We start from the raw sequence: 19,025 nt of genomic DNA on the forward strand, positions 1-19,025 counted from the left end.
ACTCGATGGGCTGAATGGTCTACTTCTGCTCCTACGCCTTATGGTCTTATGGTCTACAGAGAGCCATGGGAGAGCAATGGAACCACCAGATAAATCACGGAGCATAAAAATAGCATTTTGACATAAAGATTCACATGCTTTGATTGCTCAGGACAATACAGCCACGACAAGGTGGGCCACATCATTCAGCACAAATGAAAGCAGAAAATGGTGGAAATACTCGGCAGGTTAGGCAGCATCTGTGGGAAAAAACAGAGTTAACATTTCAGGCCCAAAGTCCAAAGGTATTATTTCAATCTATTGTTTTATTTCCACCTTTTAGCCCATTTTGATCCCTTCCCCACACCCCACCCCCACTAGGGCCATCTGCCACTTGCTTGTCCTGGCTGCTATCCTTAATGTCCCCATTATCGCATTCCTTAGATAATATCACCACCGTCAACACCCCTTTGTCCTTTTGTCTATGACATCTTTGGCAATCTCTCCTTTGCCTCCACCTATCACTGGCCCTCTATCCAGCTCTACTTGTCCCACCCTCCTCAACCAGCTTATATTTCACCTCATTTCTATATTTCTTAGTTCTGATGAAGAGTCATATGGACTCGAAACATCAACTGTATTCCTCTCCACAGATGTTGTCAGACCTGCTGAGTTTTTCCAGCTATTTTTGTTTTTGCTATCTGACTTGTTGAGTTATTCCAGCATTTCCTGTTTTCATTTCAGATTTCCAGCATCTGAAATATTTTGCTTTTGCATTAATCATTCTGCACAGCCTGGCCACGGAAAGCAGATTGGAGTTGGTGGAGGCTTAGCAAAAAGATGAGTCCAAACTGAATGGAAGTGTGGGGCAATCACAAGGACAGCCAGCAGAACACATTATGACAAGGCAGGCTAGGGGACAATTGGTAGTAGCTCTCCCTGATCAGAAGCTTGTGGATTTAAGTCCCCACAATATAAACATAAGAACTATTCTAAAGAGTGAGAAGCATCCTGTATAGCGCATATAACAGACGTTTCAACAGTTAACGAAGCAGGTTCAGGAGTTGCCAAATGCTCAGGAAGTAGCTATTACAGGTCTTGAGAAAGCATCAGATGTTCATGTTGTTTGTGTTCCAGACTCCAGTATGAAGTCTTGAGGATGGTCTCTGAAGAAGATTACGAAACCCAACAGTACTGAGATTCTACCACCTACAGTTCCTGGTATTAGTCCCAACTTAGTCATATCAATGCTGCTTGAAGATATCCTCAAAGGACAAGGACATTTCCAAATCTTTTGTAGGAAGTAATCCCCTACTTTTGTTTGGCTACTCTACAATTCGGGACAGAGAATTCTGAGAAATAATGAGAGCAAACTCAAATCCCTGAATTAAATATTAAGCTTTATTAGATCATACATACAATGCAAAACTCTATTTTGCTTGGGACTATGTAGACCTACTGTAAATATTCTAAGCAGATTCAAAGAAAGACCACGGCAATATAGACACACACACAGACACACACTCACCACACACATACTTATATGTTTCAAACAGCATACTAGCCCTTTTTAGTGTATCCGGCAATACAATGTCCTTCTTAGCCTACACTCAGCAATAAAGATGCTCCAGAAGAACAATGCTCAAATATGTTCTAAATCACCCCTAAGTGGCAAATCCCTTTTGAATGTAGATATCCTTTAATGGGTCAGGCTCCCTTAAATACTCTTCCAATGATGAATTGAGCTCCTGTTAAATATCTAGCTCTGAGTATAAACTAAATATTCTTCTAAAGGTTAGTCAAGTTCCCTCTTCTACTGCCATTATCCTTCCAATGGTCAGTTCCTTGGCTGCAGCTCTTCTTGCATGAGTCGTGTTGCCTCCTTGCTGACTACAGGTTCTTCTTCCAACTTATTGGCTGCAGTTCTTCTTAGCTGCCGTGTTCTGGAAGAGTCCCATCTTATCACCTCCAGATAATGAAATAGTTAGTCATTTGGGAGTACACAACTTGCATATTGCTGTAAAAAGAGACGTCAAAGCTTTTCTTCTTGCAACTCATCAGGAAATTTAAACCAGGCAGCTTGATCCTGATTGGTCAAGGCATTGTTCTGAGCCCAACTGATAATCTGTGGGCTCGTAGTGTGGTGCAGTTGCGTGTACTGGAAGCTACATATCTTAATACACAGGGCCCTGTTCTTTGCAGACAGAAAGAACATTGCGCCTGTTTCAGCTAAGCAAAATAAGTGACAGCCATTCGCTGACTCATTTCTCAGGGCAATGCCTTGACCAATCAGGGTCAAGCTGCCTGGTTTAAATTTCAAACAATGCTTGACAGTTAACTTTCAGTCATCATCATTCTCCATGGCAACACCACTTGCCAAGCAATCAGCACTCTCTTCACATACAGCATAAATTGTTGTTTCCCCCCTTATATTGCTATTCTTGCAAGTGTCCTGATGCGTGCAAGACAAAAAGCTTAGACATGTCTTTTTTTTCAGCAATGAAACAGTCCTTGTGTTAATTACATTACTGCCAAACTGTGAATGGTCATGTATTTTCCTTAGGCTGGTTTTAGAAGAGTAGCAAATGTCCCAATACGCGCGTAATTTTGATAACACCATTTGCTATTGCAGTGAACACACACCAAAAATCTGTAAGACCCTTTTTCTGCAGCAAACATATCACTTCTAATATCTTAAAGCCCTTACACTTTTGTACGTATAGATATTTATGTGTATGCCTTTTCATTATGGTCCTAGTGTTGGTGTCATTCTTCTTTCCTGTGTACTACCTGTTGTAATATGCCTTTAAGGGATAGGAACATGACATCACTAAAAAGGAAGTGTGTCTTGTGATTGAGTTTAGTTTCACTTTTGCTTTTAAGCAGAGCACACACAGACAGCTTTGCTGCTGGTGTCTGTAAGCTATCTGTCCATATATATCTGTTCACATGTTCCTAGAATTAATAAATCAACTCACAATGTGCTTCCACAATCCCTTATGAGTGATTGGTGATCTTATATCATTATAAAAATATGATACTATCTAGAGAGTGGCATTGTTTTTTTAATGTTTGTCATTGCTGAACTTCTGTACGAACATTTTTTCAGCTGTTAATTCTTTTCACCATGTAGTTATGAGGAGGTAAAATATGGCACCTGCTTATTTTGTGAACACAAGATGAAACCCTGACAGGAGGAAAAAAATTATATTTATCTTGTTGTTTTTCATTGAGGGAAAGATGTTAGAGGGTCAAGAGATAAAAAAAGTTAATTATTCCACACCAGTTGGGGTAGGGTTTCCAGCTGTCCAGGATTACCTTTGAATTGATGATTAATCTTTTTTCTTTCATGGAATGTGGGCATGACTGGCAAGACCAACAATTGTTGCTCATCCCTCATTGCCCTTGAGCTGAGTGGCTTGCTAAGCCCTTTCAGAGGGCAGCTGAGAGTCAACCGCATTCTTGTGGGTCTGAAGGAGTCATGTGTAGGCCAGACCAGGTAAGAATGACAGATTTCCTTCCCTAAAGGGCATTAGTGAAGCAGATGGGTTTCTACAGCAATCAATAATAGTTGTCATGGTTACTATTGCTGAGTCTATCTTTATGTTCCAGATTTATTAATTGAACTGAAATTTTACTGGCTGCTGTAATAGATTTGAACCAGTGCTGTAGAGTACTGTAGAGTATTACTCACCAAAAACATTACTACTATGCCACCATTCTCCAATCTCCAGGCTACTGCTATGAACAACCCAGGAGAAAAATCCGAGGGAAACTAAAACCACATTTTCTTTTTATTTTTAGTTTTCTTTGAACACATTAGTTTATTAATTATGGAACTATTGGAGATGGGAAAAGGGCAGTTTGACTAATTGGCTAAGGAAGAGTTTGTGCACTCTCCAGTTGGTGTGGGAAAGCTGAGTTAATTGACCAATGGAGTATTGGGGTTGGTGCAATTGGAGGTACAAGGTCATGTGATGAAACCCTATGGAATGTGCATTGGCAGCCTAATTAGAGTGTTTCATCGCATATAACACTAATCAGAGAAACTCAACAGTAGGATATAATATGGGAATTTCTGAACTTTAAAACTGGTTAGATCAATTGCAATAGTCTTTTGAAGTTCTGTACATTTCAATGTTCTCTCCACCACATAGCTTCAATGCTCATGTGAGAGTGACTGCCATCACGGCAGCATTTGACCAAACGTGGCAACAAAGAGCCCTAGTATAATTGAAGTAAATGAAAATTAAGGGAAAACTCTCTACTGGTTGGAGTCATCGCTAATACAAAGGAGGGTTGTTGTGTTTGTTGGAGACCAATCATCTCAAACCCAGGACATCGCTGGAGGACTTCCACAGGGTAGAGTCCTAGGCCCAGCCATCTTCATCAAAGACCTTCCTTTCATCAAAAAGTTAAAAGTGGGGATGTTTGCTGATGATTGCACAGTCTTTAGTCCCACTTGTAATTCCTCAGCAATGAAACAGTCCATAACCACATGCAGCAAGACCTAGACAACAATCAGGCTTGGCCTGATAAATGTTACTGACATGTAATATTTGCACCATACTTCCCAAGGGCAATTAGGGAGGAGCAATAAATGCTGGCCTTGCCAGTAGCACTCACATACCATGAAAGAATAAAAACACATTGTGCCAGGCAATGACCATCTCCAACAAGAGAGAGTTGAGTTAAATCTGCTTGATGTTCAATGGCATTACCGTGCTGAATCCTCCACCATCAACATTCTGGGGATTACTATTGACCAGAAACTCAACTGGACTAGCCATATAAATACTGTGGCCACATGAACTAAGGCAGGAAATTCTTTTGGAAGGAACCCAACTCCTGACTCCCAGAAGTTTCTCCACCACTTCCAAGGCTCAAGTCAGAAATGTGATGAGATACTTTCCACTTGCCTAGATGAGTGTGGCTCCAACAATGCTCAAGAAGTTCAACAACATCCAGGACAAAGCAACACCCTTGATTGGCACCTTATCCATCAACTTAAACATTAATTCCCTCCTCTACTGGTACACAGTGGCATCATTGTGTGTCATCTACAAGATGCCCTGCAGAAACTTGCAAAGGTTTCTTCAACAGAATCTTCCAAACCCACGATCGCTACCACCTACAAGGACAAGGGCAGCAGTTGGTTGGGAACATAACACCTGCACGTTCCCTCCAAGACACACATCATCCTGACTTGGAAATTTACTACTGTTATTTCAATGTTACTGGATCAAAATCCTGGAACTTTTCAACAGCACTTTGCGTATGCCTACACCAGATGCACTGCACATCTTTTAATTTGTTCATGGGATACAAGTATTGCTAGCCCAGCATTTATTGCCCATCCCTGGTTGCCCTTGAAAAGGTGGTGGTGAGCTGCTTTCTTGAACCGCTGAGATCCATGTGGAGTAGGTATACCCACAGTGCTGTTGGGAAGTGAGTTCCAGGATTTTCACCCAGATGAAAGAATGGCGATATGGTTCCAAGTCAGGATGGTGTGCAGTTTGGAAGTGAACTTGCAGTTGGTGGTGTTCCCATGCACGTGCTGCCCTTGTCCTTCTAGGCGGTAGAGGTTGAGCATTTGGAAGGAGTTTTGGTGAGTTGCTGCAATGCATCATATAGATGGTACACACTGCTACCACTGTGTGTCAGTGGTGAAGGGAGTGAATGTTTGAGGTGGCTGGGGCTCCAATCAAGTGGGCTACTTTGTCCTGGATGATGTTGAGCCCCTTGTGACTGTTGGAGCTGCAATCATCTAGGAAAGTGGAGATTATTCCATCTCACTCCTGGCTTGTGCCTTGTAGATGTTGAATAAGATCTGGGAAGTACACAGAATTCTTAGCCTCTGACCTGCTCTTGTAACCATAGTATTCATATGGCTAGTCCAGTTCAGTTTCTGGTCAATGGTAACCCCAGAATGTTGATGTTGGGAATAATGCAGTTGAGCATCAAGGGGAGATGGTTAGATTCTCTCTTATTGGAGATGATTATTGCCTGTTTCTTGAAGGCAGTTCACTGCCACATTCCCAAGGACAATTAGGGATAGGCAATAAATGCTGGCCTTGCCAGTGAGCCCACATCACGTCCATGAGTGAAAAAAGTTCACACAAGTATAATTACAGAAAACAAGCACAAGACAAATGCTTTTCAGAACCATCAATCTGATAAAATTCATTATTGCACAACATATTGGGGTAACCAGAAAAAAATAATAACACAACATTGCTGGAATTCTGCAAAATGGTAATGCAGTTTTACTAATGTGCTCCCTATTATTGACAGGTTTCATTCAATGTAAATGGCTTTTTGGCAGGAGTAATCACTTTGGCTGATTCTCTAAAAACATTAGCACTTGTCCCTCTATTCTTGGAACGAGAAAAACAGAACTCAAAGCCAAAGAGAGTCTGAAAGCTAAGTGCTGTCAACTTAGATGCAATAACTGTCATAACCTTTTTTTCAGAGACAAACAGCTCAAAACAAGTGTTGGCCTTGTCTGACACTCACTAAAATATGTGAAATTTTGAAAGCCATGCAAAGTTCTGCGTCAAAAATTTGTTTTAATTTAAAGCCTGCAAGCTGAAAGATTACATTGTCTTCCTGAATCAATTAAACAGAATTACATAGGATTGTAGGAGATGTGAATGAATTTGAGAAAATCCTGTTTAACGAGGAAGACTATCATGAAAACCCTTTCTTGCTTGTGTACCTCATGAGGTTTGTTGCCTAAATGACTCCTGCAGGCTCCTGCATAGAGGCCACTAGGCCTAAATGTGGCGGAAGGCGGCCCATTTTCGTAATGTCACACCAAAAAGATCCAAGGAGTGTGTAAACTTGAAGCTAGATAAATACATGAGGGAGATAGGAACAGAGGAATTATTCAGTGAGAAGCAAATTGAGAGGAGGCTCATGTGGAGCATGAACATTGCATAGGTCTGTTAGGCTGAATGGCCTGTTTCTGTATTATCCCCTCAGACTTGGTCAGTTCTAAATCACAACTATGGTCGCTGGGGCAGGTTGAAAAAATTTAATTTTACTGTAAAGCAATTCCTGCCAAACTCAAACTAGCAGAGATTACTATATTAATAAAACAAACAAATCTTCTGTACCCATTAAATATCTCCAAATGGCCTAGCTTAGTGCAGCTTTCCTTTGGACAGTGGCAATGGAGTGTGCCTGTTTCCACCAAACGCTATTCAGCTGAGCTCCACAGAGCAGCTCTTTAGACAAGGATTACTCTTCAAAGCTAAAGACTGTTTGAATCAAGTGCTGTGGCTCATGTATGAAGGGGAGAGGATTTGATCTGGAAGGCACTTCCCCCTACCGTCTCCTTCCCTTTTAATCCAACGCGTGGTGAGAGCCCCACATCTGAGCTGTCTGACGGCAGAAAGAAAAGACTCAGAATCATCCTGGGGATGAAGCATAGCATTTGAAATATTGGTCGAGAGTAATCCCCCCCAAGTTCAGGCTGTCCCAGTGCTGCAAGAAGAAGGAAAGGAAAAGTAATCGAGCCCAAAAAGACAGTGGGAATGAGGTCAAAGACTGTTTAAAAGCAATTGAACTGAACTGACACAGGCTGACTGCACGGCTTAAATGTGAAATCAATACACTAGTCAGAATAAAGTTGTATAGATTGCCCAAAGATTGTTTATTGTGGGAAAGAAAGAATTTTTGTAACGAAATAGTGAGAAGTATTGGCATTAAAAAAGAAACCACAGCATAACCATAATACAGTTTTGCTATAGATTCTTCGTTTAGTGTTGATGATCATGGAGCTATTCACAACAATAGCTTGCAATTATGTAGCACTTCTAATGTTGAGAAAACATCCCAAGGCTAAAGACTGTTTGAATCAAATGCTGTGGCTCATATATAAAGGAAGAGTTGGTATTGATAGCACTTCCCCCCTACAGACTCCTCTTTTAATCCAAAAGAGGCACAATAAAATCTGCTTTAGATTTTATATTGATATGTACATATCCTTAAAGTGTATCTATAGCATTCCAACTACCAAAATAAACTGTACAGAGTCAATGTATCTGCCTTGAAATTTAGTGGTTGCTCCATAGCTCTATTGGAATTGCACTAGAATGACCATGAATTTGTCTGGATTCTGGATATACAGGTCATGGATGAAGTTCCTGGGTTGGCTTTGTAGGATCAGAGCCAGAGGAACATTGGTACATCTATACAGGTGATGATAATGCGTATTATGCCCAGTAATGGCATGTCGTATTCACGACTTTAAAAAAAATGAATATAGAAGTTTGTATGGAAGTTTGTATAGAAGTTTCTAGAACTGTCTTTTGTTTAAAATTGGCAGTGAAGAACTGTTGTGCCAAGGGTCAAGTGACCTTTGCAACTTTAACACAGGCTATTTGAATCTTTCAGAAAGTTCCTAATTGCATTACGGTGAATTTACATATCAAGATGAATACTATCTGTGGAATTTACACTTGCCATTGTTTGAGGATTTACCCAAGACACAAGTTCATACTCCACGTCTCTGAGTTGGAACCCTAACAATGAGGGCTGGGCAGAAACCAATTCACCATGAGTAAGTTCGAAGAACTTGTCCATTATCTCCATTGTGTTGCAATGGTTGTCAGCGAGGCCATTCTGGATCAACAACAACAGTATTGGTCATAAGACCATGAGACCATAAGACGTTGAGCAGAAACAGGCCATTTGGTCCATCAAGTCTGCTCCACCAATCAATGAGATCATGTTTGATCTGATAATCCTGAACTCTACTTTCCTGCCTATTCCCCATAACCCTTGATTCCCTTACTGATTAAAAATCTGTCTATATCAGCCTTTAATACATTTAATGACCCAGCCCCTACAGCCCTCTGCGGTAAAGAATTCCACAGATTCACTACCCTCTGAGAGAACAAATTCCTCCTCATCTCTGTTTTAAATGGGTGACCCCTTACTCTGAGATTATGCCCTCTGGTCTTAGACTCTCCCACAAGGGGAAAGATACTCTCAGCATCTACCCTGTCAAGCCCCCTCAAAATCTTATATATTTCAATAAGGTCATCTCTCATTCTTTTAAACTTCAGTGAGTACAGACTCAACCTACTCAACCTCTCCTCTTAAGAAAATCCCTCCATACCCAAGGTCAACCTAATGAACTTTCTGTGGACTGCCTCTAATGCCAGTAATTCTTTTTTTAGATAAGGGGACCAAAATTGTTCACCATATTCTAGGCGTGGTCTAGGTGTAGTTTTAGCAAGACTTCCCTATTTTTATACTCCATTCCCTTTAAAATAAAGGCCAACATTCCATTTTCCCTCCTCATTAGCTGCCGAACTTGTATGTTAGCTTTTTGTGATTCATGCACGAGGACCCCAAAATCTTTCCGTACTGCAGCTTTCCTCAGTCTTTCTCCATTTAAATAATATTCAGCTCAACTCCTCTGTTCTTCCTGCCAAAGTACATAACTTCACATTTTCCCACATTATATTCCATCAGCCAAGTTTTTGCCCACTCACTTAACCTGTCTATATCCCTCTGCAGACTCTTTGTGTCATCTTCACCACTTGCCTTTCCACCTATTTTTGTGTCATCCATAAATTTGGTGATAGTAAATTCACTCCCCTCATCTAAGTGATTAATATATATTGTAAATAATTGTGGCCCCAGCACTGATCCCTGAGGCATTCCACCAATTACACGTTGCCATCCTGAAAATGTCCCCCCACCCCCCCTTATACCAACTCTCTGTCTTCTATTAGTTAGCCAGTCCTCTATCCATAAGACCAGAAGACCATAAGGCATGGGAGCAGAAATTAGGCCATTCGGCCCATCGAGTCTGCTCCGCCATTCAATCATGGCAGATAGGTTTCTCAACCCCATTCTTCTGCTTTCTCCCCATAACCTTTGGTCCCCTTAACAATCAAGAAACTATCTATCTTGGTCTTAAATATATTTAATGAACTAGCCTCCACAGCCTTCTGTGGCAATGAATTCCATAGATTTACCACTCTCTGGCTAAAGAAGTTTCTCCTCATCTCTCTTCTAAAAGATCTTCCCTTTACTCTGAGGCTGTGCCCTTGGGTACTAGTCTCTCTTAATAATGGAAACATCTTCCGCATGTCCACTCTATCCAGACCTTTCAGTATTCTGTAAGTTTCAATCAAATCCCCCCTCAGCCTTCTAAACTCCATTGAGTATAGACCCAGAGTCCTCAAACGTTGCTCATATATTAAGCCTTTCATTCCTGGGATCGTTCTCATGAACCTCCTCTGGACCCTTCCTGAGATATGGGGCCCAAAATTGCTCACAATATTCTAAATGTGGTCTGACCAGAGCCTTATAAAGCCTCAGCAGCACATCCCTGCTTTTATATTCTAGTTCTTTCGAAATAAATGCCAACATTGCATTTGCCTTCCTAATTACCGATTCAACCTGCAAGTTAACCTAAAGAGAATCCTGGACTAGGACTCCCAAGTCCCTTTGCACTCTAGATTTCTGAATTCTCTCCCCATTTAGAAAATAGTCTATGCCTCTATTCTTCCCACCAAAGTGCATGACCTCACAATTCCCCACATTGTATTCCATCTGCCACTTCTTTGCCCATTCTCCTAACCTGTCCAAATCCTTCTGCAGCCTCCCCGCCTCCTCAATACTACCTGTCCCTCCATCTATCTTTGTATCACCTGCAAACATAGCCAGAATGCCCTCAGTTCCTTCATCTAGATCATTAATGTATAAAGTGAAAAGTTTTGGTCCCAACACTGACCCCTGTGGAACTCCACTAGTCACTGGCTGCCATCCTGAGAAGGACCCCCTTATCCCCACTCTCTGCCTTCTGCCAGACAGCCAATCTTCTATCCATGCTAGTACCTTGCCTCTAACACCACTGAGCAGCCTCCTGTGTGGCACCTTGTCAAAGGCCTTCTGGAAGTCCAAGTAGATAACATCCATTGGCTCTCCTTTGTCTAACCTGCTCGTTACCTCCTCAAAGAATTCTAACAGATTTGTCAGGAATGACATCCCTTTGATGAAACTATGCTGACTTTGCCCTATTTTACCATGCACTTCCAAGTATTCTGAAATCTCATCCTTAATAATGGACTCTAAAATCTTACCAACGACTGAGGTCAGGCTAATCAGCTTGTAATTTCCGGTCTTTTGCCTCACTCCTTTCTTAAACAGGGGGGTTACATTAGCGATTTTCCAGTCCTCTGGGACCCTCCCTGACTCCAGTGATTCCTGAAAGATCACCACTAACGCCTCCACTATCTCTTCAGCTATCTCCTTCAGGATTCTGGGTTGCAATCCATCTGGTCCAGGTGATTAATCCACCTTCAGACCTTTAAGTTTTCCTAGCACCTTCTCCTTGGTAATGGCCACCATACTCACCTCTGCCCCCCGACTGTCTTGAATTTTGGGGATGTTACATGTGTCTTCCTCCAAGAAGACTGACACAAAGTACCTATTCAGTTCCTCCACCATTTCTTTGTTCCCCATTATTACTTCTCCAGCATCATTTTCCAGTGGCCCAATGTCTACTTTTGCCTCTCCCTTACCCTTTATATATCTAAAAACACTCCTGCAATCTTCTTTTATATTACTGGCTAGGTTATCCTCATATTTAATGTTTTCCCTCCTTATTTATTTTTTAGTTGTCCTCTTGGTCTTTGTAGGCTTCCCAATCCCCTGATTTCCCACTGCTCTTCACTGCATTGCATGCTTTCTCTTTAGCTTTTATGCTGTCCCTGACTTCCCTTGTTAGCCATGGTTGCCTCATCCTCCCTTTAGTATTCTTCCTCTTCCTAGGGATGAATTTTTGCCGTGTCTCCCAAATTACTCCCAGAAACTCCTGCCATTGCTGTTCCACTGTCTTTACTGCTAGGCTCATCTTCCAGTCAATTCTGGCCAGCTCCTCCCTCATGCCTCTGTAGTTATCTTTACTCAACTGTAATATCGTTACATCTGATTCCAGCTTTTTCCTCTCAAATTGCAGGGTAAATTCTATCATATTATGGTCACTTCCTCCTAAGGGTTCCTTCACCTTAAGCTCCCTTATCAAATCTGTCATTACACATCACTAAATCTAGAATTGCCTGTTCCCTAGTGGGCTCCACCACAAGCTGCTCCAAAAAGCCATCTCGTAGACATTACGCAAATTCCTTTTCTTGGGATCCACTACCAACCTGATTTTCCCAGTCTACCTGCATATTGAAATCCCCCATGATCACCATAACCTTGCCTTTCTTACACGCCTTTTCTATCTCCTGGTGTATCTTGTGATCCACATCCTGACTACTGTTCAGAGGCCTGTACATAACTCCCATTATGTTTTTTTTACCTTTGCGGATACTCAACTCTACCCACACAGATTCTACATCACCTGACCCTACGTCATTTCTTGCTATCGATTTAATTGCGTTTCTTACTAACAAAGCAACCCCACCCCCTCTGCCAACCTGCCTATCTTTTCAATAGGATGTATATCCTTGGATATTTAGCTCCCAGTCCTGATCCCCCATGCAGCCATGTCTCCGCAATGCCCACCACATCATACCTGCCAATTTCAATCTGCGCCACAAGCTCATTGACCTTATTTTGTATACTGCGTGCATTCAGATACAACACCTTCAGTTCTGTATTTCCTGTCCCCCTTCTCATTGTCGTCCCTTTATCTGATGTGCTTGAAGTTAGATTCCTAGTCCTTTCCAAACACTCTGTCCTACTTTGTGTTCTGGAGACTTTAATAGCCTCTCCTGGGCTCTCCATCCTTTTCAGTTTTTTCATAATTTTCCATGCTTTCGCATGACCAAAACCAGCTGGAAATAACAAGTTTTTAATCTGAAGACCCAGAGAGACATGGGCAGTCTGACGAGAACACCGAAAGAGACAGCCGCTGCAACAAAATACTATGTCATCTCTGCCTTTAAGAAAGTGGAGGCTATACATCATCAGAGCCTCCCAACCTGATTCCTTTCTCTCAAAAGTCCACCAGTATTGACGCAGGGCCTCCTGGTACAGAAACCACAAGAAATGAGCTTTGTGTCTTCTGAAAAGGCCATCTTTTCGAGGGAATCCTGCGAAAATCCTAATATCTGACTCCAGCTATTTGAGCCCATTTGAACCACAATTCAAGAGTGGAGAAAAAAACCCCTTTCTTTATGGGGACCACAGCCACAGCCTTCTACCATGAAACTAACACGTGAACCATAAACTATTCTTTTGATTTAACACTTGTAGAAGTGTTTAATTGTATCTTTCTTTAATTGTATCTTTCTTGGGTGTGTGGTGTTTGAACGATGTAGCGTTTAGGTTTTCGGAAGCTTGCTGCAGTTCTTTTTAAATTGACCACACACTCCGAGGGCTAAGAACCACACATATCTTCCTCTCCAAAACCACATTGTTTATGGATGGTAAGGGAAGTGAAATGGACGTTTTTAGTTTTATAACTCCACCCCTGTCCGTGAAAAGGGGGTATTCCTCTCTGAGCGGTGTACGGTTTGGTGCTTTCCTGGGAATCCAGCCCGGAATTTTTTTTTATTTATTAACGGGATGTAGGCTTCGCTGGCTGGGCCAGCGTTTATTGCTCATCCCTAATTGCCCTTGAAAAGGTGGTGAGCTGCCTTCCTGAACCGCTGCAGTCCATGTAGGTATACCGACAGTGCTGTTAGGAACGTCGTTCCAGGATTTTGACCCAGTGATGGTGAAGGAATGGTGATATATTTCCATGTCAAGATGGTGAGTGACTTGGAGGGGAAATTCCAGGTGGTGGTGCTCCCATCTATCTGCCACCCTTGTCCTTCTAGATGGTAGTGGTCGTGGGTTTGGAAGGTGCTGTCAAAGGAGCCTTGGTGAATTCCTGCAGTGCATCTTGTAGATAGTACACACTGCTGTTATTGTGCATGGGGGGGTGGAGGGAGTGAATGATTGTGGATGTGGTGCCAATCAAGGGGACTGCTTTGTCCTGGATGATGTCAAACTTTATGAGTGTTGTGGGAGCTGCATTCATCCAGGTAAGTGGAGAGTATTCCATCACGCTCCTGACTTGTGCCTTGTAGATGATGGACAGGCTTTGGGGAGTCAGGAAGTGAGTTACTCATTGCACGATTCCTAGCATCTGACCTGCTCTTGTAGCCACAGTATTTATATGGCTAGTCCAGTTCAGTTTCTGGTCAATGGTAACCCCAGGATTCAGTTATGGTAATGACACTGAACATCAAAGGGTGATGGTTGGATTCTTTCTTGTTGGATATGGTCATTGCCTGATACTTGTGTGGTGTGAATGTTACTTGCCACTTGTCAGTCCAAGCCTGGATATTGTCCAGGTCTTGCTGCATTTGGACATGGACTGCTTCAGTATCTGAGGAGTTATAAATGTTGCTGAACATTGTGCAATCATCAGCGAACATCCCCACTTCTGACCTTATGATGGACGGAAGGTCATCGATGAAGCAGCTGAATATAGTTAGGCCGAGGACACTACCCTGAGGAACTCCTGCAGTGATGTCCTGGAGCTGAGGTGACTGACCTCCAACAACCACAACCATCTTCCTTTGTGCTTGGTATGACTCCAACCAATGGAGAGTTTTCCCCCTGATTCCCATTGACTCCAGTTTTGCTGTGGGTTCCTTGATGCCACACTCGGTCAAATGCTGCCTTGATGTCAAGGGTAGTCATTCTCACCTCACCACGGGAGTTCACCTCATTTGTTCATTTTTGAATCAAGGCTGCAATGAGATCAGGAGCTGAGTGGACCAAGAGGAAACCAAACTGGGCGTCAGTGAGCAGGTTATTGCTAAGCAAGTGCCGCTTGATAGAGCTGTTGATGACCTGTTCCATTATTTACTGTTGATCAAGAGTAAACTGATGGGGCAGTATTTGGCCGAGTTGGATTTGTCCTGCTTTTTGTGTACAGGACATACCTGAGCAATTTTCCACATAGCTGGGTAGACACTGTACTGGAACAGCTCAGCTAGGTGTGCATTAAGTTCTGAAGCACAAGTCTTCAGTACTATTTCTGGAATGTTCTCAGGGCCCATAGCTTTGCAATGCCCTGTACCTTCAGCCATTTCTTGATATCACATGGAGTGAATTGAATTGGCTGAAGAGTGGCATCTGTGATGCTGGGGACCTCCGGAGGAGGCCGAAATGGATGATCCACTCGGCACTTCTGTTGCAAATGCTTCAGCCTTATTTTTGATGGGCTCCTCCTCCAATGAGTTGTTTGATTGTCCACCACCATTCACGACTGGATGTGGCAGGACTGCAGAGCTTAGATCGGATCCATTGTTTGTGGGATCGCTTAGCTCTATCTATCGCTTGCTGCTTATGCTGTTTGGCATGCAAGTAGTCCTGTATTATAGCTTCACCAGACTGACACCTCATTTTTACGTAGTCCTGGTGCTGCTCCTGGCATGCCCTCCTGCACTCTTCATTGATCCCCAAGCTTGACGGTAATAGTAGAGTGGGGGATATGTCGGGCCATGAGGTTACAGAGTGCAAATCTGCTGCTGCTGACGGCCCAGTGCCTCATCGATGCCCAGTCTTGAGTTGCTAGATTTTCTTGAAATCTATCCCATTTAGTACGGTGATCGTGCCACACAACATGATGGAGGGTATCCTCAATGTGAAGGCAGGACTTCATCTCCACAAGGATTGTCATGGACAGAAGCATCTGCGACAGGCAGGTTGGTGAGGATAAGGTCTAGCATGCTTTTCCCTCTTGTTGGTCCCTCACCACCTGCCTCAGATCCAGTCTAGCAGCTTTTTCCTTCAGGACTCGTGCCTGGGACATTATCTCTAAGATATGATTCTGTGAGGTTAGTTTCGTCAGGGTCTTGCTTGACTAGTCTGTGAGACAGCTCTCCCAATTTTGACACTAGCCCACAGGTATTAGTAAGGACATCTCTACAGGGTTAACAGGGCTGAGATTGCGGTGTTGGTGCAGATAAAGGGCTATCCTCCAAATATGTTAAACATTCACCCGCCAGCATATGTAACAGTCATTTCTTGATTATGGATGGAATTTAAACCCCTTCGATATGGCAGATTTGACGGTGGGGGGCATTTAATCAGAAGGTAGGATGATGGGAAGGCCTGTGGATGGCCTTTCTGCTTGCTGCCAATTGAGGGCAATTATGGGACCAGGTATGGGGAAGGGGGAGCCACTGAGAGCCACCCCCCTGCCCTTGCTTCCACCCCTCTCCAGCCAGTGGACAAGACCCCTGTTGATGCCGGGTGGTTCTTCCAGTTTCATTCCTTTTTTGTGACTTTGTAGCAGTTTGTTACAACTGAGTGTCTTACTAGGCCATTACAGAGGGCATTTAAGAGTCAACCACTTTGCTTTGGGTTTGGAGTAGCATGTCGGCCAGACCACGTAAGGATGGCTGACTTCGTTCCCTAAAGGACATTAGATTGAAAGACATTGGGGACTGAACTTTGAAGACAAAAGGGCTGAAAAGGATATCTGGCATAGGGGTGCTATGGAGGGCTGCCTCTTCCCATTTCTGAGGCAGGGAGAAGAGACGAGCTCCAGTCAGCCTTTCCAGCCTCCTCAGCAAGCAGTGGGGTGGTTGTCCTAGATATGCTACCTTAAAACTTCCCTTCCCCTTACCAAGTGGGAATCAGTGGTGGTAGCTTTGGACAGATTCCAGCTCTTACCCCAAAATGCAACAACCCCAATCTCCTTTAATTTTCAGAGACATATGGGCATAATGGAGGCGACAGGTGTCTTGTCCACTGGCTGGAGAGGGGTAGTTGGAAGCAAGGGCAGGGGGGGTGGCTCTCAATGGTTCCCCCTTCCCCAGACTTTGTCCCACTAATTGCCCACTTCAGGCCCTCAATTTGGCAGCAGGCAGGAAGGCCATCCACAGGCCTTCCCACCATCCTACCTTCTGATTAAATGCCCCCCACCAACAAATCTGCCATTTCGAAGAGGTTTTGAATTCCGCCCATAATCAAGAAATGACTGTAACACATACTGGCAGGTAAATGCTTAACCTATTTGGAGGGGTATCCCTTTATCTGCTATTTTAATGGCAGCATGAATTCATTCAAAGCGAACAGGATAACGCTTGCACTTGTTCTGCAAATACATTAAATAGTTTCATACAGTAATATCGCCAACAGTCATTTTTAGGTTTTTGGGCAGAATTTTTCCCTCGTCAGGTGGGTGTGCGCCCAACCCAAACAAGAGTAAAACTGTGTGTGATGATATAGGGCAAGCATCCTGACATCACCATGCACACTCATGATATTTCACTCAGCGGGTCCACACAAGAGATGGCAGCGCACCCGCTGACAATTAAGAGGCATAATAAGGTCCTTAATAAATTAATTAAATCGGACTTTTTGTTGTCTGTGCAACTGTTCGGTTGGCCAGCAGGCGAGTAGGCCAAGTGGCCTTTGCATTTTTTCTAAACCTTATCCACGGGCAGGATGAGGTTTTGACTAGTGATTTTAAAAAAAACACTTTTTTAAAACTCAGTTTTAACACATCCCTGCTCAGTCACCTGAGGGGGCATGTTTTCCTTATTTTTTTAATCTTTGTTTTTAATGTTAAAAACCTTCAGCTCCCTGAGGCAGCTCTGTGCCCTCAGGGAGCTTTCACTGCTGCAACCCCACGCATGCACACACTTCAAGCACTCACGCTCCTCCCGCCACATCCCCGGCAGCGCTGAGGCTCCCAGTGCGCATTTCACGCTGGCTGGCCGTTAACTCGCCAGCCAGCGTAAAATCGCAGTCAGAGCCCAATTGCGGGCGGCAGGTCGGTTTCGCTACTGCTCCCTGGTCTGCCCACCATGCCCACCCTACGAGGTAAAAGTCCTTCTGTATGTTGCATCTGTACTGACTGCATTAGGGCAAAGGTTTACTGCTACACATGGCCACAGTGCCCGTGACCTCAAGGAGGGTAATAGTAGACAAGATTCCCCCACTTGTTTACTATCCACTGGTGTCTGCTGAAGAGCATCCAAGTGTGGAGCTTAGGTGAAGGCAGGATCAGGCTCAGCAGTGACACCCCCCTTGACTGATTAACTAACCATCTCTCACTCACTAAGGAACAAAGATTTGCATTTATATAAAGCTTTATCATGTCTCTCAAAAATGCCACAAAGGGTTTCACACAAGAAAGAAGCTTTTGAAAAACATGCAAACATACACGTGAACATACGAATTAGGAACAGGAGTAGACCACTCGGCTTCTCAAGCCTGCTCCGCCATCAAATAGATCATGTCTGATCTGATTGTCACCTCAACTCCACGTTCTTGCCTACTCCCCCAATAACCTTTCATCCCCTTGCTTATCAATAATCTGTTTACCCCTGCCTTAAAAATATTCAAAGGCTCTGCTACCACCACCTTCCGTGGAACAGAGTTCCAAAGACTCTCAACCGTCAGAGAAAAAATGTCTCCTCATCTCTGTCTTAAAAAAGGAAGGTTTGCATCAACATAGCACCTTTCACTGGTTCAGGACATCCCAACATACTTCACGATCAATAAATTACTGTTGGGGTGTACTAACTGCCGTATTGTAGGGAAACACAGCAGCCAATATGTGCAGAGCCATCTCCTGCAAACAACAATGAGATAAATTACCACCAGGTATTTTGGTGGTGTTGGTTAAAGGAAAAATCTTGGCTGTTACACTATGACAGCCCCCCTGCTCCTTTAAGTAGTACCAATGGATCTTTTACACCCACAAGAAGCCAGGTTGTTCACAAGAGATGCCACCTCCAACTGTGCAGTGCCGCCTCCGTAGTTTCAGATTAGGCTATTTGCTCAGGGCCAGGATTTTACGGCCCGGTTATGGCAGGATCTGTTATGGGAGATTTGGCAGCCCAGCCATAAGTTGATTGACTTTTGGCAGGGCCAGATGATCCCGGTGGTGGGCGGGGTCCCAAGCCTTTGACCTGTCAATCCATAACATACTAACTCAAGTGCTGACACCAAGCTAAGACTGACAATCCAAATAAACGACCATTATGAGAGTTCACTTTACGTTTAGGGTTTGATTTTATTCCCCACCACTGGCAGTTTGAAAGTGGAGGGGGCACATAGAT

This window comes from Carcharodon carcharias, chromosome 3 (genome assembly GCF_017639515.1).
Source record: "Carcharodon carcharias isolate sCarCar2 chromosome 3, sCarCar2.pri, whole genome shotgun sequence".
In the NCBI taxonomy this organism is placed as follows: Eukaryota; Metazoa; Chordata; class Chondrichthyes; order Lamniformes; family Lamnidae; genus Carcharodon; species Carcharodon carcharias.